The following is a 25,089-nucleotide window of genomic DNA, read 5'->3' on the forward strand; positions in this document are numbered from 1 at the left end:
ATGCATCAATTGTGTTTCTTTTGTCAAACAAATATTGATCTACTTATATCTGATTTTAAAGATCTGTGTCTTCATACTTAATGGACTGAAATAATGGAATATGTGTTCAAATGTTTTCTCTCATGAACAAAAATAGATGGCTGAACTCACTGGTAAATCCATTGGTTCTAGTCCCTGAATTGCAACAGGCCTTTATTTGTACATTCCTTTTTGATTAATACCTTAAGAGCTCAGATTAAGTTCTAACTAAATCATATTAATGAGAATGCTGATTTCTTAGAGAAACAGTGGGAAAAGCAGGCTAAGCACCAAGCATCATTCTGGTCATTTTTCATCCATATTCTGTGATGGCCTTGTTGACATCACAATTAATCATTTCATTCTTCAGTGAAAGTATCAATAAAGCCTCAAGAGTACCCCTCATTATACAGCCTTCAGTACATGCACACCTAATCACACACTTATTTGTAATTGTTAAGACACATTAGAAAGTTAAATTTATATGAAAATACTTAGATGGAAAGAAGCTAGTAAACTCATATACAGTGGCAATGTAAGAAAATTGTATATTTAGATATACTATTATCAAAATACTCAGAAATATATTTATATCCTATAACTCATCTTTTTCATCACTTTTTACGTCCCTTATGTGTAGAACTGTTACCAAGGTGCTATTTTTCATACACCTTGGCACTCTTTTAATATGGTTTTTTGCATGGTGATTTACATAATTAAGATGTTCTGGCAACTCTGAAATTTGCATGTCCTAATTGTCAGCTACCTGAATTTGAAAGGAAGTTTACCTTGTCACAAAAGATTTCCTAGATCCTTAGAGAAGGCAGTAGATTTTTCAGGTGGAAACAGTTACATTCAATTCTATTCCAGTGAAATAAGTCACTTCTAATACTTTCAGAGGATTTGATTTTTATGACTTCTGCCCTAGAACTACAGTATTACAGAACTGATTTACAAGAGGAGGAGGGTCATTGATGAAAAAAAAATGGAAGAATTGGATCTCAAAGAGTTAGGAGTTGTCCTGAGACATATCCAAGGCCAGAGGAGCAATTTTAAAAAGAAAAGTTCAATGCAGATCTCTCAAGTCTCTCTTTTGTTTCTCACCAGAAGGTATGGGGGCCAAAGTACCATGGAATTCATTGCAGCAGAGAAGGACTGTGTTTACCAGAGATGTCTGCTGTATACAAGAACACCCACAGATGGTCCACCCTTTCAGAACTCCTTACTCCAGCATCCTCTAATTGTTTTGAATGGATTAAATGTAGCCATTTCTTCCAGAGGAGTATTAGATCCTCCTGTAATATTTGTATACTTAATGATAAGCCAAATCTGAAGTCATTATTGAGTATAGGTACTCCTTGAAAACAAGTAATAATTATTATTTTGGACAAAAAATTATTTTAGCTGAAGGAAAAAAAACCATAAAATTCTATTGAAACATAATTTATTCTATTTTTAATTGATGGGATGGAACCTATTTTCATGAGGAAGAAAAGTCAGATCAAAAACATCCAGTGAGCTCTACATGACATTTAATTCAGTTCCTATGAGAATTTTATTTAATAAAATGCTGAGCCAAAATTTCAGAAATGTGGAAGGAAAATTTGAATCCAGAATATGGAAGAAGTAGGCAAAAATAGAGTTCTCTTAGAGGGTGTACTCCTTCTTTCTTGCACCAACTGCCTATCTTTCCTTGATAAAGAATGACAAAATATGAGTTTTCACAGAACGAACGTTCAGCTTAAATACATAAAATTAAAGACTTATAGCTAAAACTTTTAATTAGTCTAAATAATTCCTGTGACATTATTGGTGTACCAATCCTCACGTGTCAGTGGCAACAGTTAATATCTAGCAAAGTCTTGCTATATTCATTGTGACTAGAGCTGCATAGTATCAAAGAATAATACAAGACTAGAAAAATTAACTACAACAAGATCGTAATTCCAAAATCTGCTGAACCTAAAATACAACAAAAATAGCAATCTTCATCATACAATAGAAGTTACTCAATACCCCAAAGCTATGGACTGGTTAAGAAGCAAATCCAAAGTGTACAAAGCTCAGGTTCATAGGACCCACAATGTCTTTGACCTCAGAGATGGTTGTGGAAGTTTATTAAACATTCTACATTCCAAATTCTTCTTTATTTTTTTCCGGGGGTGATTTGAGTTTGTTCAAATCTCTACATACAACTTTCATGATGCTGACAATATTAAATTTTCTGCCATCCATTACAGCTCAATCCTATAGCCAAATATGCCTTTTGCATACTGATGTGCAAGCCCTGCTGCCAGCTTCTTGAAATCTCAGTAATTATAGCGGGTCTAGTGAAATCTCCCTCTACACTCAAGTGGTTTCTTATATAAATAAGAGGAGACACTGTGAGCAAATCACTGTCAGTTATACCTTCTTGTGTAACGTCCAGCTAAGTAATCTCATGCATTAAATGTTCTTCACTAGTTACTCAGAGAACATATTGTAACCTTTACACTGATTATCATAAAATTTCCTAGCCATTTTCTTTTTAATGAAGTAAATTTAGTTCATCAATACCTACAAGAAGCATCAAAGACACTTGGAAATGCCATTTAATTGATGTTCAAAATGGAAACAAAATTAGAGATAGCTAATGATATAACCATCCATGAAAGACAGGCTTGGAATATAGGGAAATCCCTATTTTTAGGCAGAAACTTCCTGAGACTTTATAAAGTCAGTTGATTAGGCTGACAGTCACTACCTACATAATTAATTAAATGCTCTAAATAAAGTGTCCTAGACAAGCTAAATAAAAAGCAGACCATTTCACACACTCTACTCTTGTTTGTATATGACATGACATTTCCCTAAGAAGAACAAATTTTAAAGATGGTTAGATATGTTCTGAAAAACTCAGATGTAATGGGCATGGTTGGGTGAAACAAAAGAGCAGACAAAATGGCTAGAAACAATTGTATAAATTCAAATTTCAAAAAATTTTTGCACCGTTTTGGAAATGGAAGCAATTCACCACTAGAACAATCTGCCAAAGGAAGGGATTTCTCCATCATTAGAAATATTGAACTTAAGATTGGACATGCTCCTAAAACTTGTGCTGTACTTCAACACGCTCCTACTTACAAAGAATACCAGGCAAAATTGTCTGTCTGATGTGGCATAGACTACAATGACCATAACAACTCCTTCTGGCCTTGAAATCTATTGCTTATAAATTACAGCAACTGAAAGCAACTTTTGTGTGACCTCCTTGAAATACTAGCTCTCGAAGTAGCCATATTCTCTCCCCTGAAGTATATGTATCAAAAAGATTTGAACTGTATACAATAACATCACATTCTCAGAGTCAGGCACGATCCTCCAGCAGCTAATTGCACAAAGGGATTATGGAAGCACACCCGTGTTGAGGGCAGAAAAAAATTATCCCTATAGTATCTCCAGATCTCTTCTGGACTTCTCCTTTGTACTCAGTGTGCACAGACCAGTATCCATTTCCATAAACTCAGTCATTCTGGCTGGAGATTTCCTAAGTAAAATTTATAAAGTACACCACAGAGCATGATTTATTTCCCCATATTTATTTTCCAAGAAATTGCAACATGAATTTCACTAAATAGATCCCTCAACAAAATAACCTCTAGGGAAATCAGCATCTGTGAAAACTGATACACAAGACAAAGCAAATCCTGGTTGAAAATAAGAGAAACCTCCTCAGTCAAAGCTTAACTGATGAAACTGAATTCATAAATCATCAATAACCTTTGATATAATTGCATGAATTTGTATGGATGTCATAAAACTTCAATCTGCTCATACCAAATCTCATTTTCTTCAATTGCTTTCTATAGCTGACATGTTATTAATTATTCACTTTCCATAGTGCACCGGTAAGCCCCAGTGTTCCTTGCTGAGCCAGATACTACACAAACCCAGGAAAGAATGATTGTCTTTAATATTTGGAGTGTTTCAAGGTGTTATTTACCAGTAATCCTAAATCCTATTTCCAAAAAATATATCCTCCATTCCATTAATAGAATGTCAGCTCTATCTACCCATGATAGTGGTATCATCAGTATCATGTACAACCAACCAATTATTTGCTTTAGCTTTCATTTTCCAATGTGTATCATAAATCCCAAGATGCACAAAAACTGGAAAGAAATTAATGGAAAACATCATGAGAAATTCCTAGTCTACTTTTAGAGTCATCATTAATTCCACACTTAGTTATATCATAAATATGACTTCATAAGCACACAATAAGCATGACAGATAATTGTTGCCCATCATGAACTGTTTTCTATGCTTTTTCAGTATTTACTTTCAACATAAATTTACCAAAATTAAAATCCAACAATACAATGCTATAGCAAAAATAAATTAATTTCTATTTTAAGTAGAAAAATATATATCCCCAGCCACTATCTTGACTATTAACATCTGTGTCTCCTTATTGATGCAAGTGTAATAACTATTAAGGTACTCTGCAAATGATGATCCATCCCTGTATATTGATTGGTATTCCTTACCAGGAGGGGAAAACAGCCTTCAACATCTGTACACAGCCCAGCTGCATTTGCAATACTTCAAAACTTACTTGGCCCTTTTTTTAACTTTAGAATTTCTTTTTAAATCAAGACAGTAGATAAGAAATTTGCTAGAAATCTCTTCAGACTTTTACAGATTAGATTAATGCTCCTGAAGAAGTGTTCCAAGATTGCTTTCTGATTTTGCTATCTTTCTTCTAATGTTCAAGCACTGTCTGATCATCAGAGAATGAAACAAAAAGTTCCCAATAATAAATTTTAGAAAACTTAACCTCTTTATACTTAAAAATGTCCACAGCTCAGATTCTGTACAACATTTAATTAACATCTTTTTTTTTTAATTTCAATATGAAGTCTGATATTTTCACAATTGCAAAAGAATTGCTTTCTTGTGACTGACCATTTACAGAAATTCATAAACCTAAATTAAGTATATGCCAATTCATATATATTGAAATTCTGCTTCTGCAATATTTATAATACCAATTTATTTCAACCTCTTTCTTTTAGCAAGTGTAAATAACGGAGAATTTAACATAGTCAGAAAAAAAGCAGTAATTAGAAAACAGCTGTTTCTTGCCGTATTTCCCCACATATATTAAATAACTGTGATTCTTCCTGTATGGGCAATGCGTCTGTTTTTCGTACAAGTCTACTCTCTTGTTAGAAGAGGAACTTTTTATAAGCATATTTGCAATTTGAAGTGTTGGTTTCCTTAATAATTCAGTTTTAGTTTTGAGACAGTATTGGTTTTGGTCTGAGTAAAATCAGTTAGTTATTAATAACCGCATAAGAGAAAAAAGGTCTTTTGTAACCAAAAGGAAAGTATAAGGATGATTTTCAGAGCTAAATGGAAGAAAATTAATAATTAAGATCTGACAACAATTAGAAAAAAGGAATAGATACAAATATTTAAAATAAAAGTTAAAACTATACCAACACACGCCATGGTACAGTTAACACCAGTCCAGCTGGCCATAAGTACCTAAAAAAGTTATGTTTTTTAGGCTTTTTAATAACTATGTCTGACCTCAAATGCTTCCTTAGTGATCTTTCAATCCTATGATTTTCAACCATATGTTCATCAAAATTGTCATAAATTCCTAAATTTTATAATTTGTGCATATAAACAAAAAAAATTGAAAGGCTTAAAAACACATCAAAGAGAACTAAATGTTCTATTTGGTAAGAATCTTTTCAAGTTCACAGTCATAGGCCACAGACTTTGACATTCCTACAATTTCAAAGGATTTCTGAAATTTATGATTGTTCTTTACTGGAACTGTCATTTAAGAAAGCTTAGGCCAATTTAAGGATTCACAAATTCATCAACACTTTCAGTTTTCCAAACAAGAATTTTGAAAAATTCTTCAGAGTTTCACCCACCCACCATTCTCTGAAACAAAACTAGAGGCAATCACACTGTGTGATGGAATATGCTCTCTGGTGAGTCTACTGCTGCTTTACCTAATCTATAGTCTATAGACACTTTGTACTTTCCTTTTATGGTAAATACACACTAAAACAGTATCAAGTAGGAAAAGACTGCACAGAGGTTAAAATTCTGATTTTCTCTCTATAGGCCCATCTAAAATTAGACTTGACTTTTTTTTCATTCACTGTGACTTCCAAAAAGAGATGTGCTGCTTTTATGTCAACTGTATCTAAATTCATTAATTATACCTGAAGTACTATATGTTAGTATATCTGCATGGCTTTCCAGTACAAATATAACAAGTTGTAAGGCTGAAATTTCTATGGCAAATCAAAAGAAAAGATTTCACAGAGCACATTTATATCTGCACCGCCAGATCTGCAAAACCACCGGAGACAACTTACAAGTGATTTACTACCACTGAGCTAAACCTCTCTTCACTCCTGTTTTTGTTTTCCCTGTCCCTCTTGGAAGTACATTTTACTGCAGTAGGTGCCACTGGATGATGGATCACTGGACACTGAGCATATATTTATCATTTTCAGCGGATTTTAAACAACAACTGAATAAAATAAGAACACCATGTCTCCTCGAATTTCTTTGCTAGAGGAAAATACTATTTTATCCTTCAAAAAGCATGTACATAGAGAGAAATTTAAAGATACATTTTCCAGGGTAAGCGTAGCAACACTTCTTGTGAGTTGTTCATGAGAATGTGCTTTTACTGACCAGTACTTTTGACAATCCAAAAGGAGCTTACAGCAAGATCAGCACATATAACAGAAGCTGTGTGGAAAGCATTCAGCTATATAATGAAGACAAAAAAAATCATAAAAGGAATTTTAGGGAATAAGGCTTATAGGTAAACTAATTTGATTCCTTGAGAATCCTAGATAGTCTCAAGATGATTTTTAACAGTCATGAAGGACATGCTGCTGGCTACTTTCGTTGTGTAAATGACAGAAATGCTGAAAGCAAAAACATATTAGGCAAGACTCAATACTAAAGAATAGACTGTTTTTAATAACCCGATACTATCAAGAAGAAGACTTGAATGGTTTATTGAGCCTTTTTCTTCTCTAGATTCTAAAGTTCACAATCTATTTTTTTCCTCTTGTCCTTAAATTTTTAAAGAATATAACATAAATATATTCCAGTCTCAAATAAAAAGCGCAGTCTTGTGATCAGAAAGGCTATGAACACTTGCATGTCATGATCAGGGGAGTGTAAAGATTCAGCTGAGACTACCAGCACCATCATGCTTTGTGCAGAGGGAATGCTCAGGACAGAAAATCTCTGATCCTTTTCTGTCTGAATGTCAGAGATCACTTTTTACTCTAAAGGTAACCAAGCACTGACACAGGCTGCCCATAGAGTTATGGAGTCTCAGTCAATGGAGATATTCAAAGGACATCTCAACACAGTCCTGTAAAACTGTCTTTAGTGAGCCACGCTTGATCTGGGGGGTGGGGATAAATGATCTCCAGATGTCCTGTCCAACCTCAGCCATTCTGTGGTTCTGTGATTCTGTGACGCCTATATTCAACTGACACTGACTTTGCATGTAGATTACTGTAAGCCTTGTATCTATCAAGTCTACCTTTCCTCCACTGATATAGTAAAAAAAAACTGCATCAGGAATGTAATCTAGCTGTCACTTTCTATGTGACTTTTATATATGCTTTCTATATTCAGTATGTCATTTTAAATATGTAAACATGCCATGAATATTTTACAGCGTAAACACAATCAGAGACCCATTTCAATACCATTCAGTAGCAGAGTTCCCAAGTCTTCACTGGCTTCCTGGTCCACTAAGCTCAGATGCCTTTATATGAGTTAGAGGCTATTATGTCCCTCCTGTCTAAATCTTGCTTTGTAGAAGTACATTATTAAAAACTGCTGGCACCTCACATATGCATATGATGTTATATCAAAGTGGCGGCTTTTTTATGTCTTCAAACTGCCAACGAAAATATTTACCGTCAAGGATAAATCCCATAGTAGGCTGCAGTGCCTAAAGACCTGCAACAGCCATTTACTTATAGTATCAAAACTTTTCTAGCAGACTTAGTCAATTATTATTCTGCCCACTGATATATCACTAGAAATACAATCTGGTATTCTTTTTTATAAAGATGTGGTATTTAGCATTAATAGCATCTACATGAGATCTGATTTTATTTTTATGCACATCTATATTCCACTGCACAAAAACCCTGCAGTTAACTATTATTATGATACCTGTTGGCTATCTTTTTCATTTTATTGATGTGCACCAAGCACTTCTGAAAGATGTTTCATAGTTTACAGAACATATCTGAACTTAGTTGAGAAATTATTTCAAAAGTAGATTGACATGCCACTGGGAATGTCAATGAGGTAAGGACATTTTTGACATATTATCTGCATTACTGAGCTTTATTTGATTTGCAAGATTAAAAGAGATTGAGTTGAAAAAAGTGGAGAGCTGCACTTTAATGGAACAATAGTCTGACATCAAAGATGTGTGTGATTTGAAAGACTGAGTGGCAGCTGCTACAAGGAGATTATAAAATCAGAATCCAGGCTTCAGTAGTGCACTCCGTCTTGGTGTGGAACACAAACCTGCAGTTCAGTCCAGGAATAATTTTAGCACATCAAACATGTAATCTAGGCTGACTACTTTCTCGCTTCTGTCTTTTTCTCTAATTAGATAATAATCAACATCTTACATGACTGTCTGAAATACCCATAGAGAATTATTTTTTTCTACTTCTAACAGCTCTATTCTTAGCCTATTCTTAAACTCACTGTCCTCATCATCTATGGAATGGTTCAGTGGGGTGAGGACAAAAGTGGCAATCCAGGTATGTAATTTTACTTCTTAGGAAAGGAAAACAGAGAGAAATTACTTGTGTCAATCTCTGATTCCTATGCAGGGGATACGTAAGAATTTGAACCTACAAGTCTCTAGTTGGTCTAGTTCCTAGGTAATGTATGAGCTGAAGAATTCTTTTCTAGGTAAATGTATTTCTTCTTCCCCTTTTTGTCTTCCTTTTAAAATAAATGTCTGACCTGGTTTTGACACTGAGCTCTAGGATAGGTTTGGCAGCTGTGAGTTTCTCTGATCATGAAGTATGCTCCTAAATGTTTGCTTGACTGGGATAAGGCCATGCTTTAGCACTTCAGTATTTTCCAGTGACCAGTCAACACTTGCTAGCAAGTGCCAGTTTCATTCTTAGGCACTTAGCTCCCCTTATTTGGAGAATCCTGGCATTTAACTTGGGCTCATGAACTCAGCTGCATGGCAGGATGACAAAAAGGAACTGAAATGTTCTGTCTAACAAAACCTGAGGAGTGGCTTTTAACTCAGTGATAATGTAAGAAATATTCTGAAGTTGGTATAAAAGACTGAAGGTTTTAAAAGCATTCTGAAGGGCAAATCAGGATGCTCTTGTATTAGGGCTGTGTTGGTTTTGGCAAGATAAAAGGCTTGAGGGAAAGGACTTGGCTACAGAAACTCACATTCACTTTCTCTGGTAGCTGGTAGCTTATCCAGAAGGCTGTTGCCCATTATAAATATGTCAGCCTATATTAAGAAAGAATGTGTAATACAGAAGAATAAAAATAATAATCATATATGACAGGAGAGAGATTCGTTACCCATGTTTCAGTTGGAACAATGGATCATCATGGTGACACTGTCATACAGAACACAGGAAAATAGAAGGTGCTCTTTGTGCCTGTAAGAGTTATTTGCACTCTCCTTCCCTTAAAATTATATGCCTAATTCAAGGAATATTTTTCAAGTACTTGAGAGCTACGAAGGGAGCAGAAAAGTAAAACTGAAGTACCTATAAATGGCATTTTCATGGAGTGTAATTCTGCACATTTGAAAATTAGTACCTGATGTACCTTTAAAACCCTGGCTACCCAGTGCCAACATCAGTTTTGAAAATTTGAGTTACATTTAGAGTGAAGACATCAGAGGACAATAAGGCCAATAAAATCAAAGCTTCTGAAACATTGTTTCCGGCACAAAACTCTTTGTACTACTCTTATTCTCATTTCATTTCTACTACAAATCTTTACTACAACATCCACATATTAAAGTGAGCCTGGCTGTGAAGACAAATTTCTAAATTTGAAGCCTTTTGTGTTCATCAGGGCTGTTGATACACACGTAGCTCTGCATGATCAAACAGATGTGACAAGTGACACATTGTTATAAAGATGCCAGACAAAACTGGATGTAGGTGTCATCCCATTGTAACTCTTCTGTACACACCATTGCTTTACTGAGAGTGTTTACTGCAGTGAATAAAGAGAATACTTTTTTTCTGTAAGGAACAATTCCAAACACAGGGCTTTAGTAACAGCTAATTCATCATCAGTAACAAAAAAAATTCTTGTCTCATAAGCAAATGAGAACCAAAACCTTGAAAATATTAAAAGCCTCAAAAATAAATTCAGAAGGTAGTATAATGGAAAAATGTAAATGTAGTTTTTAGAGAAGGAAAATAAATTTTCACTTAATTACTACCCAAGTTTCCTTCCTTGTGACCCAGTCTTGGCATATTCCTAGACTCAGGCAGGAGCATCACACAGAGCTTAACAAATCAAACTCAGATTAGTTAATGTTCTTGACTTGCCAAGCTCAAAGTTATTCAATTCACTGTGGATTTATGTACTATCAAATGCTTCTCAGAGGCAACATCCTATATATGGGATAATAATCACTTCCTGAGCTAAGCAGGATAAATCATCAAGAAGGTTTGTTGTTTTCTTTTTTTATGTGAATTTTATTACGAATAGTATGTGATCAAAGTAATTAAAAACTGATAAAAGTACAGTAACCCACCATTTAGAAAGTATTTTAATAGTCGTGTAATGCCTATAATGGTCCACAGTGTTTAAAATGCCAATAAATCTGGAAAAATCATGCCATTTTTATAACCTGGATGTTCAAAAAATGTATTCTCAGCCAAAACTCTGGGCACTATTTTTTCTGGAAGCAAAACTCTGGTATGAAGATGTTGAATAACTAATAATTCATAATGCAATAATTACGTAGTAAAATATGTCATGTAGTCACAAAATAAGTATTTTAGTATCAGTCAGGAACAATATTACATGGAAGAATTCTCTTTTTAGAAAATACTTCCCAAAATAAAATTTTTAAAAAGTTAAATATTAAATCCAATATATAAATTCCTCTGTAATCTTTTGCTTATGACAAAATAATATTTTTATAACAAAAAATGCAGTGAAAATATTTGAACCAAAATTAGAAATTACTTATGAATTTAAAAAAAAGCTTTACATGTTGCAATTACTGCAGATGTAGAGCAGAATGAAGCTGTAAAAAGGATAACGAATACTACAACTATTATTGCTGACCCAGCATTTTTACTTCCAAGGCTCCTGACCTTGCTCCAGATGCTTAACATGCCTCCATCTGGTACACACAGTGACAAGATCACTGTCATCACAAGTATTAGATCAATGGTCATTCCCATGTGGCTGCAACCTAAAGAGTCTCATACTTTATCATTACAGGCAATGTTATGAGAATATTATAAGCTGTCTAGGAAGTACCTAAGAGCATTTATTTTTTTTTATATTCTATAATGCATCATCAAATCTCTCCACATATGTCCTTATTTAGTACAAATTCAGTGAGATAGTTTATGTTCATTCTAATCATTATTTAAAACTGTTTTCTAACACAGTTGTAGTGTGCTGTGTTATTCATTTCTATGTCTTGAGTGACATAGCCTTGTATGCTTTCCCTGGGATTTCTGTTCCCTGTGCATTTCAGCCTTTCAGAAAAATATCAACTCATGTAAACATTCATTTCACTCTCATAAATCAAACTTTTCTTGGCTTAATTATCAATATTGCAGTACAAATAAAAAGAGGACTGTCTGTTAAGACATGGGTATAATGCTGCCTCATAAATTGAAATTTGTATCAAATGGAAACTTTTTAACATGAGAGATAGTATGGTGTGGTGGCCTCCTCTTACTCCCCATCAAAATTTCTAACCCATTAAAAGTTTCAACAAAACATTGTTTCTTTTGGCTGAACTAGAAATGGGTACATTCTCATGATTAAAACCCTTAATATGCCGCTCTCTGCCAGACCAGTCATCTCTGGGTTGTATAATGCTTGCTAAGTACTTGCAAAACTTTGCAATTTGGTCATGATAGCACACTTTGCTTATCTGGAAAGGACTGGGGACTCATAAGTCTAGAGCAAGTAGCTGATGCCTTACAATGATGAATATTAAAACCCTAAAAGGTTTTGCTATGCTAATGATGAAAAATCTCACTTATTCATATCAATATAACAAGCCCCGATAGAGGTTCGAAAACATGTTCTATGCCAGCAAGAAAACGACATGCAGGAAAATTGCAGCAGATGCATCCAGTGTTACTATGTAAGATAAAACTATGACTAATGAAGGACTTACATCTTTTTTGCATTGTTTATGTTGTGAAAAAACTATTTTATTAATATATACATTGACACAACTGAGTTTAATAAACCACTTGTCTCAGTGCTTAACCAGGTGCCAATGTTGTAAAAAATTTAAGTATTTCAACTCCACACCAATAATTTTAAGTTACAACGGATTATTATGACTTTTTTATGTCCTGCGTCCCTTTTCTTTGTTATTTTATTAACCTGAATAAAACTAGGCTAACATGAATATGCTGGAAAAGACAAAGGAATAAAGCTGAAACTGTCATGGACAAGACTACCAATGGAAAGCATTAATTCTTACGTAAATATCTTCTGCAATCAAAAAAATGTAAGTGGATAAATAATGGGTTTCCATGTTATAAAGAGGTGCACACATTTAATTCTCCATGCTGATCTAATCCTCTTGAGTTTCTCCCATGTGAAACACAGGTGGAATTCTAGTGGTATACATCATGCATCAGTTTGTAGCGGACCCTGCTTTCAGGTGCTTGGAAAGCATTTACTGAACAAATAGGTGTTAGCAAAAAGTTAAAAAAATTAAGATAAGTGTCTTCCTTCTGATGATACCATGTTTTGTTATCAACATTTTGATACTAGCATCTCACAAGTTCGTTCAAAGGCTACAAAGGCATTGACACCTGAAAATCTTAATATCTTTATGTGATCCTAAATTGGCGCATGTGGACAGTAGGAAACCCTGATCACTGATGGATGGGCTTAGTAAGTACAGAACAAAACTACTGGCTTTTCCTGTAATCTCAGATTTACTATCCTTGATATACATCTGGAGTCATGCAGGTAAGCCTCTTCAATCACCTTCTTTATTCACAACAGTATGTAGTATTTGAGGGTTTTTTTAATAATGAAAGTCAAAGGGAATTACCATAATAATTTCTCTGGTCATCATGACTCAAGGGGAAAAAATCAATAAATGGAGAGGTTGTGTAAAGGGAAACACAACTGAAGAAGCAAGGAAAAGAAGAAAAACTGAAATATTTTTCCTGTAGAAATGGTAAGCAGAAAAAGGACTGAATGAAAGCAAATGAAATTAATAGTTCAGAGAAATTAGATGGGGTTTTGCTAACTACTCTTTTTTCATGAAAGAAGAACACAAGGGAATTGTTTAAAATTGAAAGGCTGAAACATCAATCTGGTAACAGAAAAACCTTTTCACCCAACAGTAATTAAGCCATGGAATCTCCTACTGCAATTTATTGCTGAAGCTAATAAAACAGTTAGTTTCCAGAGAAGGATCAAACCTGTAAAAATATTATAATAACAGTATGAGTTACAGTAGAATAAAAACCTAATCAGGAATTTTGCTAGACATGTTCTCATACACTGAAACAAAAAGCATCCTTCATCAAAATGGTCCAGCCTTTCGCAGCTGTAGTTACAAGTTAAATTTTAGCTGTAGAATCTCCTCAAAGATCACAGGTTCCCCCTAATCTTTTAACCCTCATACATAAGCCTTCCCCTGTCTCTTGGATATAGTAGCCACAGCTCAGCCTCTGTGAACCAGGCTGTTTGATGGGATAAGTGGAAGTACTAGACTATTAGGGGAAGAATATTACTTCCAAAAACCACTGTCATCTCCTTTTGTTTTCTCTCATCTTTCTTTCAAGCAGGTGATACAGTCCACTGCCAGGAACAGGATAATAGACCTCCATTTCGAATCTGCATGGCAAATTCTGTGTCTGCATCTGTCAGTGTCTGGCAAACCTTCTGCTTCCTCTGTCTGGATAGAAATAAATATAGGCAAGGTTTCTGTAAAGGTGCTGTTGACTTCCTACATTTTTAAACAGTTTTAAAGCTGCATTTTGACAGCGGAAACATAGCCACTGTGCTGATATACTTGATCCAGTTAATGTCAAAACCTCAATATGAAAGCACAGCGAGAGCCCTGTTGTATAAATGCATAAAACTCAATATTGTGTTGCTATTTGTGACTTAAGTGCTATTCATGCCTTAGTTTTGAAAGGAACTGTGTAGCAAGAGAAATTCACATGAGAAAATAAAAACTCTTACCCAGAAGAGGAAAGACTCAATAATGGTGTAAAATCCTTTCTGTACATAGGATTTATTAATATTTTGCTGCTGGTAGAATTCAACTCTCTAATTTAGACAGCTCATTAAACAAATGCTTAAGTGTTTAATAAATTAATGTATGATAACAAATTAACAGCTTACCCAGAACTCTTCTGACCACACAATTATCTCCAGTTCCCCAAGGCTCCCACTGTACCATAACCCTATACCTGGTAAACCAGGCAGCACCCTAAAGATTTTTTACTCATAATTATATTAGCTAAGTTGGTTTGTTGTTTGTTGGGGTTTTTTTGGAAGATGACGCTGAAAGGTTAAGAACTTCATATAATGGGCTCTAGAAGCAATACTGACTCAACTATAAGCCATAATAATATAATTATTGTGCCCTACAAAGGTTGCCAGTCTTTCATTATTCTGTTTTTAAACCACAATTATATGTTAAATCTATAGCAAATCTACCTTACTGAGAAAGTTCCATAGATATGATAGCATGTGTTGCCGCTGTATTTTGGTGCTGAAAAAAATCTCCAGGAGCAGTTAATTAGGGGTGAGATAAGAAAGGGTTTATTCTGCCAAGGCTAAGATGTTATACAACGCACGCCAGGCCGTGCCTGAGAGGTTACATTTTATAACACCATCCATCCAATCCCAGATGTGCCCAACCTGTGGCCTTTACTCTGGACCGCCCCGGGTCCACCCCCTGAGAAATGGGTCTGGGGGCTTTTACTTCATCATCTTCACCATCTTCAGAGCACAAAGGGTACATAGTTACCTAATTTCTGACTTATTCTGTGGTTTAGGCCCTGATATGCTGTTCTGTCAACTGTCTAGGCCTTGCCTTGACAAAAGACTAAACACTTCTGCTGTATTCAGAAGCAGGATTGATATGGGGAGCATAGAATGGGGTAAGAGGGTTAGGGAATGTATAAACAAGGGTGCTGGAGAAAGGGAAAGGAACAAGGGACAAGGAGGGGGGAAGGTTGCTGCTTTTAAAACTTACTTATAAAACTTACAAGTCTTACAAATATTAGAAAAATAAAAAACCATTAGGGGCTTAAGGCATCACATGTTTCAGCAGAGCTACTCTGAAACCTACACAACTAGGAGAAAATAATAAACAGTCAGTGTGCATTTGAGATGAGTAAAGCATCTTGTACAATCTTATAAATATCTGAGGATATCCTTTTCAGTAATGTTTCTACAGTGGCTCAAGGATCAAAAATACCTTCAGTTCTTTGAGTAATAGCTTCACATATACCTCCTTTGAGCAACCACTTTGAGCAACCACTTTGCATACACTTATAGTTCATCCTGTTGTGCTATAGATGAGCCTTAGCTAACGCCAGAAATTAAGATATCTGGATTTTTCTCTTTCATATTTGAATACAAACTTCATTGTGACAAGTCTATTGTAAGATCCAAAACATATGTCTGTAAGATAGATCACAAAAACAGTGTTTATCACGTGTTACTGGATCTTTCTAGTGAAAGAGATCATGATCACAAATCATCATCATGGTTAGGCTTTGCAAACAAAGATTTGGGAAGGGCTCTACCCACGTTTGTTGCAGGCGCGTTGGCGGCTAATAAAGCCAATACGAGATAGGCATGTCCGGTTGCAAAAGGCACAGCAGAAAGACTCCTTAGATGGTATATTCTGCAAGGCACGATTCTTTCTGCGTTGCCTTTTCTCTTCAAAGGTGATCCTGCATGCTTTCGCAAAAGCATCAGCAGCATTATAAATGGTGTGTCTCCAGGTCTCCCGATTGGAGACCAGAGTAGACGAGTGATGGTGATCAATATGGCCGAGATGTTGTTTCAGGGAGTCCTTGTATCTTCTCTTTGGGGCTCCTCTCTTGCGGCAGCTGGTGGCAAGTTCACCATAAAGCAAGATCTTAGGGAGGTGGTGGTCCTTCATCGTTGAGACGTGTCCTGCCCAATGCAGCTGCGTTCTCAGCAACATGGCCTCAATTATAATTACATAATATGCACAGGGTACACATAATTTTAGCAGTTTAATAACTGATTTAGCCTTTGAATAACTCTTCCTGATCAGTGGAGAAATTTCTTGAAATGATCACTCTAGGGAGGTTGAAGAAAAACTCTATACCCTTGCAACTGCATAGAGCACTTGTTAACAAGGAGAGAGGAGTGGATGTCATTTGCTTTGTCTGTAGCAAGACACTGTCTCATGTAGTATTCGCATAATCATGTTAGGACATCACAGTCTGAATGGATGGACAACCAGATGGGTCCTGTTTAATGTTATTATCAGTGACCTGGAGAAGGCAGGGGACTGTGGTCTCATGAAGTTTGCAGATGAAACTAAATTTGGGGGAGCACATTTGACATGGTAGAAGGCAGGCTGCCATTGAGAGTGATCCAGACAGGTTGGAGTAATGGGTGAACAGGAGCCTGAAAAAGCTCAAGGCATATGACAAGCCCTGCAGCTGGGAAGGAAAGAATCCCCTGCAACAGTAGAGGCAGAGGTCTGACTGACTGTCTGGGAAGCAGGTCTGCTGAAATGCTCCAGGCATGGTGGCAAACAGTGCACTGGGCAAGGAATGTCAATGGTGCCCCAAGGTTGTATTAACGGTCTGTCTGCCCATAGGTTGAGGGAAGGTGTCATCCACCTGAAGTCAACACTCATGAGAACATATCTAAATTGTGCACCCAATTTTGGTCTATCCTATGCCAGACAGACTTTAGTAAAAAGTAGTGAGTTCAGCAGAGGTCTGCCAGAGAGTGGAGAGGTCTGGAGCATTTGCCTCATTAACAAAGGCTGGGGAAATGGGGCTTGCTGAGCCTAGAGAAGAAGTGGCTTCAGGGGGACCTAATAGCAGGCCACCAGCTCCTATGAGGAGGTCATCAGGAAGATCTTGATGAAGATACACCAGGATCTTCTCAGTTGTACATAGTGGACAGACAGGTAAAAACAGGCATAAGTTGAAAGTTAGAGAAGTTCCCACTGAATATAAGAAAAAATGAGTTTTTTCCTTATATATAGTAGGAAGTGTAGCAGATTGTCCCCAGAATGCTTATGCATTCTCCATCACTGGAGGTTTCCAGCATCTAGCTGGCTAAAGCTCTAAGCAGCTTGGCTTTATTCCATAACTGACCCTGCTTTGTGACAGGAATTGGACCAGAAATCTCCTGAGGTCCTTTTCCATCAGAGCTCTCCCATGATTCTGCAGCTAGATATATGACTTGTTAGTCTATGTGTCTATCAGATGTGGAAAATAAAAAACAAGTTTATTTTAATTATTTTTATAATTTTGAAATATTATCTGAAAGAAGAGTTAAAATATAATAACTTATTCAGTTAATAAGTACATATTTGCAGAATTACGTTTGAGGTGCTTTTGCAAAATGTGATGTCTACATTTCCAGGTTTCTTTAAATCTTATCCATTTTGTATTTTTAAATTGTATCTTCATACTAAAAAACTTCTGTCCCTTCATCTCTGTTTCTTAATCAGTTCTTATTTGGATGGTTCACATCACATGTCAAAAGAATATGACCTGCATACTTAGATGTAAGACACTGAAAGGAGACACTGAAATTAATTTTTTTTTAATGAGTGGTACTACAGTATCTATCATACGACATTCTCAAATTACTTTGGTCCTCAAAATCATAGATCACATTTAAAGATTAAGAGATTAATTAGAACTTCCATAAACTGCCTAAATATTCTGCAAATAAATTCCTTTCCTTTCCTCACCACAGACATATTCCAAATACAATCCACTGAGCTCTCTCATCAAGGTTCTTTTATGATGCTGTAATGAAACCTGTTATTCATGCATTTTATTTTCAGATTTACATTCATTTTCTCTACTAATAAAACACCGACATATAAACTAGGTCCTGACTTCTCAAGGACCACTCTCTGATGAGAAAGTGCAATCTTTTGAGGGTAGCATGCCAGCCTGCATTTTTCTTTCTTAACTTAGACATCAAAGAGGTCAAAAAGTAATATCAGTGAGGACCAGAAGACGCTGCCTCTCAGAAACCTCAGGTGTCTTATCAGTAAGTGTATCAGCCTTTCTGAGAGGCCTAGATAGCAGGAAATGAGGATCTCAACAGGAGTAAGCTGTTGCTGCCTTTCACTGCTGTGTTGCCCAAGATGGTGCAGCTTTCTTAGCCCTTTTATCTGAAATCCTAAACCAGCTTTTATACCAGGCTTTTCTTTTCTTTAATAAATTGCTGATCTCCAATCCCATATTATAAATGATTGCATTTGATGACAAGTTAGACACACTATAACAGGAGCTGGTAATTTCAGTTCCAATCTTTTCCACAGAATGAATAAACCATTTCTAACTCTACAATCTGATGAAAACCCCTCTCCAGAATGTCACATGGATGAGACGCATCTTACAAAAATTACAAAAAAAACTATTAATACAACCAAATCCAGATCACACATATGGAGATACAAATAGAACCTTCAAATAACAAGGAATTGTTTGCAAGAATATGGTTCTCAGCCAGTGCCATTCAGGAAATACTGAAAGAGTAAAACAGCATGAAAACTTTATCATGCTACAGTAGCTATGTCCCATTATGTATTATTAGGAACTGTCATATTACCCTAGAGTCCAGCACAATCATGGATCTCCATTAACTTAGCAAAAGGGCTTTCTTCTCTCCCTGACATAACTGCTAAACTACACAATACTACTCTTTCCTTCTGCCAGAATATGACTCCATCAGATTAACCATCTGGCCTGAAATACTTTCCTTTCCTGTTCAAAATCTGTTCCATATTCCACCCAGAAGGGTTTTTGACACAAAAGGGCTATTCAGGCCTTGACATTTATCTGGCAGAGCAGACTTCTATCCAACTGCAGATAGACTCACAGCTGTGATGGTGTTCTGCAGAGAGTAATATTCTATCCACAAGAGAAACTGTTTAATAATAAGAAGAACCTGTTCTCTGATTCAGAAAGGCCATATCCCACAAACACAAGGGTGTACCATAAGTATAATTTCTTCTACTATTTGTAAATCAATTCCAGCTAATCTCAAGCAATTTGTGCCAGATTATTTTAAATAATTGTATATAATAAATACACATATTTCAGGGAAGGAAGTACGTTAACAATCGTGGTCTTCCTGCTCTAAATTATCAAAACAGACATTAGTTATAACTAAGCAAGCTGTAGTAATACCATTTTAAGGAAAATAAAGATCTGGTTTTACAATGAAAAATACTTAACCCCAAATAGATCATGTGATCTTCGAATCAAAATTCCCCAGTGCCCAAAGCTCTACATCTTCTCTATACCAGAAAGATAATCCTTTTCTTTCTTTCATTTATCCTAACTATAATTCAATCATCCACAAAGAAAACAGTAAAGGAATGTTGCTAAAAGCAACACAAGTACAGACATTCTCATTGAGGAAAGTTTAGTCATTGCATATAACATTATGTAAATTCTTCTTTGAAAGTGTATTGTAAATCCTAGATGAAAGAAGAAAAACTCTTTCAAATTGGCATGTACAGTAACTAGCAGCATGATTATCTCCCTATTCTTTTTTCAGTGAATTCAAGAAGACTGGACAACTTTTATTTCCAGTGTTTCGTAGAGCAAATAATCTAGCACCTTTCAATAAATACTATTTTAGATCGAATGCAAGGGAATCTGACTCACACAAGGGAATAAGTACATTCCTTAAAAATCATAGCTTTCCCTCTTCAGTGCATATAGCCAACAGAATGACAGCTAATTGAACATCCAATTGCCACTGGGCTCTATGAGGAGCTAGAGCTCTATGAGGAGCTAGGGAAGAGGTGGTACAATATCAAGAACCCAAGTAACATGCAGAGTTGAAAAAATTACATCCATTTTTAGGACGTAAAGCCACAGGCATTGTCCTGAGCTTGCTGAGATCAAGAATATAGGCAAAATAGTCTAAGCACAGGGCTACCTAGCCACATGTGTGCCTTCACTAGTTACAGTGAAAGATGCAAGTGCGAAGTACTCAGAGTGCAAAAGACCTCCAGTAACACTATAGACCTGCTTCACACTGCTGATGTTGGTTTTTTCAGAAAGCATTCAAAGATTAGCAGTGACAGGTCATAGGATCTCAGGAGACCAATGTTTTAGCTTTGGGTTCTTCACTGAGACAATCCCCTGTAATAATAGAGCAATATGATTATGCACAAGAACCAGACACAGTCAGAGCCTCTGTAACCTATGCCTTTTTGGGGAAGCAGAAAGGGGCTTATTCCATTCCTGTTGACTTAGGGACATCATACTGTAGCACAGATACAAGATGGCATGTAAATGTCCAGTATTGCTTCTCTGTTTAGGTGGTTAGTTCCAACCTATGTAAATGTTGGGTTGGTGTCTTTGCTCTCATCCCTTTCAGGGAGTAGGTCCTTTCTAGATACACATCTGAAATCCGCAAAAATGAAGATTTGGAAACAGATAATAGCTTCAGGACCTACTGTTTTTTCTTTTCTTTTTTTTTACTTTTTTTTTCTACTACCTATTCATTTACTCAGGCACTATTAACAGGACAGTGTATATACTAAAAAGTCTAGTGACAGTCTTAAAATGACTGTTGGTAACCTACAAAAAAGAGATTTTTGTTTTATAACTGCTAACATAAGATTTTTTTATATCTTTTAGAGCATATGAACCTTTAGATTTGTTATTTTCCTTATGAAGTGTACACCTTTTCATTTGTTTTAATTTCATTATAGGATTTTTTTCTATTTCTGAGACAGAAGTGTTCTTCTTCTCTAGGTTTATTCATCTTTAGGGAGACTCTTTACTTCTACCTGGTTTTATTTCCACTCCATCAGTCTGTAGGGTTCTTTTCTTACAACACCGTGTAAGACCGTGGTGGTTGACCTTGGCTGGACACAAGGTGCTCACTAAGCCACTCTATCTGTCCCCTCTTCAGCAGGACAAGTAGTTGGGAAAATAAGATGAAAAAAACTTCATGGGTCAAAATAAAGCCAGTTTAATAAAGCAAAAGCAAAGGCCACATGCAGAAACAAAGGAAAACAAAAGATTTATTCTCTACTTCCCATCAACAGGTGTTGTCAAACCACTCCCTGGGAAGTAGGAACGATGTTATGATTTGTCCACAGGACAAACTCATAATAAGGAATGACCCTAACCCCCTCTCTTCCTTTCTCTTAGCTTTTGTAACTGAGCAGGTGTCATAAAGTATGGAATATCCCTTTGGTCAGTTTAGGTCAGCTATCCTGACTATACCCCCTCTCAAGACCTGGCCCACTCACCCTGAGTTTACTGGCTCAGCAGTATTCAAAACCCTGCTATATCATCAGCACCTTTTTAGCTACAAAGCACAGCACTATGAGGCCTGCTATGGGGAACATTAACTCCATCTCAACCAGATCCAATGCAAACACAAAACTGTACTCCTCAGCTTCCAGGTTCTCTTTGGTTTGCACACTACCCTCTATTGCTACAGTATTTATTTTTACAGCAAAATAAAAATGTGCTTTTCATGTGACCATTCCCATCTCAATATTACAGGTACTACAGATAGATGCATTAATTGATCTAACCTTTCCCCACTGATATTTGTGTCTTTGATCTGATTTTCTTGTGGAATTGTGAGGAGTTTTTCAATTACTCAAGACTTAAACATTCGGGACCTGTGGATGGGGAGGGGTTTTTTTTCCTGAAGAAACACTTGTTCGTGTTAGTCATGAACTGTGAGAGATTCTACATGTTGGCACACAGTTAAGAGATGGAGTCAGGGAAAATAGTACTTATTTATTTACTTACTTTTAATTCATAAAATTAATTGGCATTGCCTCTAGCCATGAATCTTACCTACTGCTCCCTTTTTCAGCTTCAGGCTTGATTACAAAGATCTTACTCCTTTTTGTAGTAGTAGTGGTGGAACTGTACTTTAGTGAGACTGTTCATGCAAATAATAATTTGCTGCTGATGTTATGAAGTTTCTAGGAAGTAAGCAGGTTCAGATTAACAGGCTCAGACGGGGAAATCCATGGGAGAAAGATGAAAGGCACATGCCATCATTCTGAGGGGTGCTCAGCAAAGTAATCTGAAGCTGGATGTCAGTATGATTCTGATGGCTGCATTTACTATGGAGTACTCCAACACTTAGGACTTGTATTGTTCTGACAATCCCCCCTGCCTGAGGAATCTCTGACTAGTGTAATAGGATATATTTGGTTTATGTCCTTGCTATTTATTATCCAAACAGCATAAAATCTTCAATAAGATTCAAATCCACCATTTTATCACCATAAGAGGTGATAAAATCATTAAGATGAGTCTCTGGGCCACTTCCATAAGTGGGGTATGTTATACATGACAACAGGAGCAAAGTTCTAAATTTAGAGCTGTTGTAACTCATACACCAAGAAAGCAAAGGGTTCTAGTGCAGCAGAAGAAGCTGAAGAAAACATATACAATAGAGAAGTGTACTCTGTACAAGTAATGCCATAATAGCTGCATGGTGCTACAGCAAAGCATGTATCAGTCTTCCCAATACGTGTATCCTTTCTGAGGGACAGAAATACAATTATGTCTGCAGTCTGAGCATTTTATTAATTTTAAAGTTGATGAACTAAAATAATAATCAATGAAATCTTTTCCTTTTTTCAGAAGTAATATTGAAGGGTTTCCTACTATAGAGCATCCTGAAGGTCATCTGCTGAAGGAGAGCTAAAACCTGGCAGGGGTCGTGACTGTCATAACTGCCTAATCATCTGGGATCAGACCAAATCACCCAGGTTACTATTGATAGCATCCTTTGTGACTGCGTGCAGGTCAGTACAGCCCCAGCTTCTTCCCACACTCTCTGTTGCAGGTTCAGCATCTCCTTCTTTCCATTAAAAGGCACTATTTTTAGGTAGGCAATCAAATGCTCTTTGTACTTGTTTTAAGGAAAGGTATTCAATAGCAATAAAGGTGATCTGAAAACTAAGCTGAATCCTTAATACAGTCTGAGCCTTTCAGCACTTCTACCAGCTCAAATAGTACAGTGATAAGAAAAGACTGGATATCTCTTGTTTTTTCTCCTCTCTCTACAGGCAGATAAAAATTTAGAAAATTAATCGCTTAGGAAGGTGACAATATGATTTATAAATTTAGGGGGAAAGGGAAAAACACTCAGAAAAACAATATGCAGTTTTTTCCAGGGGGTACACAGTTTAAAACATGCCTGTGCCACACGGAACATTGATGATTTATAACCAGGGGACTTCAAGCTTCCAAAGTGTATAAAACTGCTCCCAAAGTATTTATTTAAAAAAAGAGTAATTCACATACAGAACAGCATTTACTATGCTAATTTCTCCTGTTTATATGGATGAATAAAAGAAATAATGCATAACTTAAAGGGTCAACCATTTATTTGTTTCTTTGTTCTTAACGATGAGCTTTACACAGCAAATTATCCTTAATTGTTTATTTCTTATTTATTTATTTTCCTTTCAGGCTAGCCTGCAAGTATGGAAGTTGTGAAGAAGTATTAGCAAGGAATTGAAGGTCACGGGCTGCTGCTGGCTACTGTGACGTGAAGCTGACAGCCTCAATCAGCCGGGTGCAGTGCGCTGGTTTGCCAGCATATGGAACTCAGTACAGTGTGATGAACCACTCCCTCAGCATCACTGGGCACATCTGCACTGCACGTGATGAAACTGTGCTATAAAGGCACAGGGGAAAAAAGCACCAGGATACATGAAACAGAAACAGCTGTATGTTTTCCCAAGGTAAACTGCGGGTTTAGCCTTGTTAGGCAGCTCAGCCCCACACAGCTGTTCACTCGCTTTATATACTGAGCATGAATCATGCAGTGTGGGATATCCCTTTGGTCAGTTGGGACCAGCTGCCCCAGTTGTGTCCCCTCCCAAATCCTTGTGCACACCCAGCCCCCTCACTGGTGGGTTGGGGTGTGAGAAGCAGAAAAGGCCTTGACACCATGCAAGCACTGCTTAGCAGTACCAAAAAATTCCTATGTTATCAACACTGTTTCCAGCACAAATCCAAACCATAGGCCCATACCATGTACTGAGAAGAAAATTAACTCTATTCCAGCCAAAACCAGTACTGAACGGTAGTCCTTTGACATACATAGTCGGGGGAAAAAAAAATATATATATATATTAAGGACAGAATAAGAGCAGAAGGAGAAACACAAAGCAAAGGTCCTTTAACAATTCTGTGACTGAGAAAACAAATGTTTCTGTTCTACCGATTGCAGTTAAACTAGATGGATTTTGTAGGATAAAACAAGTCACAGGGAATAATTTTTCTGTAACTGACCCACTTCCCTCTTGCACTAAAACACACAATTTGAGATTGGCCCCTGCAGACCTGTACAAGGGAAGATCTGATCACTAAGGCAGACAATACAGACCAGGGCTGGTCATCAGACAAAAGATGGCCTCTACCACCTTTCCCCACAGTCAACCAAGGCATTTTCAGACACTACCAGTTCTCTATTTCTGAACCTTATTTCCATTAAATATGGTGTCAGGTTATTGACACAGCAGCTATTAACATTCTTTGCAATGACATGATTATTACCATGCCAGACATTTTG

At 36.4% G+C, this 25,089-nt stretch overlaps 1 long non-coding RNA gene across 1 annotated transcript in view; it reads left to right on the plus strand.

Moving 5' to 3' along the window:
* LOC120323601 overlaps positions 1–24,232 on the plus strand; it is a 51,533-nt gene extending 27,301 nt beyond the window's left edge. The window contains exons 2-3 of the long non-coding RNA XR_005564226.1: positions 23,148–23,311; positions 23,982–24,232. This is a non-coding gene — a long non-coding RNA (uncharacterized LOC120323601). The remainder of the gene's footprint in view (positions 1–23,147; positions 23,312–23,981) is intronic.
* The last annotated feature ends 857 nt before the right edge of the window (positions 24,233–25,089 follow it).

Source organism: Pipra filicauda, unplaced genomic scaffold, assembly GCF_003945595.2.
Source record: "Pipra filicauda isolate LSUMZ 115617 unplaced genomic scaffold, ASM394559v2 scaffold298_size1015687_pilon, whole genome shotgun sequence".
Classification (NCBI taxonomy): domain Eukaryota; kingdom Metazoa; phylum Chordata; class Aves; order Passeriformes; family Pipridae; genus Pipra; species Pipra filicauda.